Below are 2480 nucleotides of genomic sequence, written 5' to 3' on the forward strand. Positions count from 1 at the left end.
TGTGATTTATAAGCGTTTTGAAAAGTGGGGACATGGGGTAATGTCCTGAAAAGTCACCTTCTCCTTGTAATACCTATGTCATACCCTTGTCATTATACAAATTTATGTCCTCATTTGTCACAAAAACGCGCGCACACACACACACACACACACACACACACACACACACACACACACACACACACTTAAGAGCTCTAAAAATGAGCCATTGGTCAATGTTCTGAGTTTCTTTCTTTCTTTTTTTGTGGATTAAAATCAAAACTTCCTTTTTGGTTATGGGAATCAGACTTTTTAAAAGTACTTTCCCATTTTTTTCACACACAGAGTTGTAACCTAACCAAACCATCCAGCTCTGAGATGAATCACAAAAACGATTTTTGATTCGATTCAAAGCCAAAATGCAAAAACTGCTAGTGCTACAAGACTGTGAACTTATGAAGCCATTAATGAACTACTGATTCCATGAAGCACTGCAAATCAAAGCTAAATCACATATTTAAAAAAAAAATGTTACTCCCATTTTCACTCGGGTTGTGTAGCAATTTGCTTAGAATTTTACAATCAAACACAATTTAACAGCTGAATTGATTCTAGAACAGACTGTTTTTAAAAAAATCTGCGAAAAGTAATAAAACTTGCTTTAAGTGCCTCAAACAAAACTCTAAATACCTTTCAAACACTTGACAACACTAATCTAGCAAATCCACTGACTAGTTCTTTCTCAAAAGTGCTTTTTCAGCCTGCTACCTTGTAAACTTCATTTCCAGTTGCTCTGATGCATCTCGACTCCTGGAAGTTGCATAAAGCCAGCTGATCAGATCGGAAATGCCAATTATCGGTCCTTTTTGTGTGCATTCTGCATCGGGCGGTCAGCGGTTTGAGGATGCGATGACCTGAAACAAAAAACATGAGCTTTATGAGGATTTGATTCAATGGTGATATTCAAATATAATCATATATATACAAACTACAGTTCAAAAGGTGATCAAATTGAAGCAGAGAGAGAGGCAAAGGGCGAGTGAGCCGTGTTCAAATCAAATAAACTTATTAGAATGTATTTCTCATCTGAATGTGTGAGACTTTTGATACTTGGATCTCATTTCAATTCAATTTTCCATTCAAAGAGCAATTCCAGACGCACACGGCAGGTCATCGGCGTACCGAGGCAAAGGCTTTCAGACTCTCATTTGTGTCTCATTTATATCTGAGCGCCGTATTTACTGATGTGGAAATGCATGTGGCCTGTTGGCAGACTTCATCAATACGACAGCCAGAAACATTCTCATCATAACCCTCTAAATGACGCTTTTCGGGCTCAAATCAGTTGTGGTTGATTCACGATCAATCTCATCGGCCGATTACTTCATTGAAGGCTGACTGGATCAATCGACTCTGAAGAGAGACATATCGAACGTGTCGGATTGAAACTCAAGATTCGTTCATGACACTAAGACAAGACGAAACAGTACTGATGATTCACAAAGTCAGCAGCTGCTTTTTTAAACTGACGTTTCATTTACTACCTAAAACACTCAACATTAAGCTTGCCTTTCATTGATCGTCTGCTTGAACAATACAGCTACAGTATTTATAATTGTTAGCAAAGTGCTGAGGGATCAGGAACAGGAAGTCAACCATACAGTGAACCACCTAAATGCATTATTCAGACAAAGTGACCTTGACTGCCTTGTGGGGAAACGGTTGTGAATGTTCTTCTGTGATTATTCTTCACTACCGGTTAGAGGGCAAGAGTCACTAATGAATATAATTCAGAGCGTTTACCCTTAAACCATGCAAAGAACCAAAATCAACTAAAAGGCCCCAGTTGCATTCACATTATTAAATTTATACACTACCATTCAAAAGTTTGTATGTATGTTTTTGAAAGATACAGTACCTTAAATATTCTTATTTTAAACAAGCATTTTCTATGTGAATATCTGTTCAAATGTAATGTATTTCTGTGATGCGCAGCTGTATTTTCAGCATCATTACTCCAGTCTTCAGTGTCACATGATCTTCAGAAATCATTCTAATATGCTGATTTGCTGCTCAAGAAACATTTCTGATTATTATCAGTGTTGAAAACAGTCGTGCTGTGAAAATTTTTGTGGAAACCGTGGAAAAAAAGTCCTAATCATTCCAAACTTTTGATCAGTAGTGTATATGAAATTACATAAATGCAAAAATATCAAACTGAATCATCGCTGTTGTACAATCAGTGCATGTCGTGGTTTTGCATGTCAGAATGTTCTGGCAAAGTTATCTGGTCTTTAATAATTTTCTTAAAACGTTATAGCACAAAAACATTATTTATACATCCTTCATGTGTGAAACGTTTAAGCTGGACATTCTTCTACAGTTTTTTTTTTTTATATATGTTACTATTTGTTTTTGGAATGTTCAGAACATTCTCATAATGTTTGTAAAATAATAAAACTGTCACACCGTCTGATGAAGGCACGATGATGATAATAGAG

This window comes from Sinocyclocheilus rhinocerous, unplaced genomic scaffold (genome assembly GCF_001515625.1).
Source record: "Sinocyclocheilus rhinocerous isolate Xijiao unplaced genomic scaffold, SAMN03320098_v1.1 scaffold910, whole genome shotgun sequence".
Lineage (NCBI taxonomy): Eukaryota > Metazoa > Chordata > Actinopteri > Cypriniformes > Cyprinidae > Sinocyclocheilus > Sinocyclocheilus rhinocerous.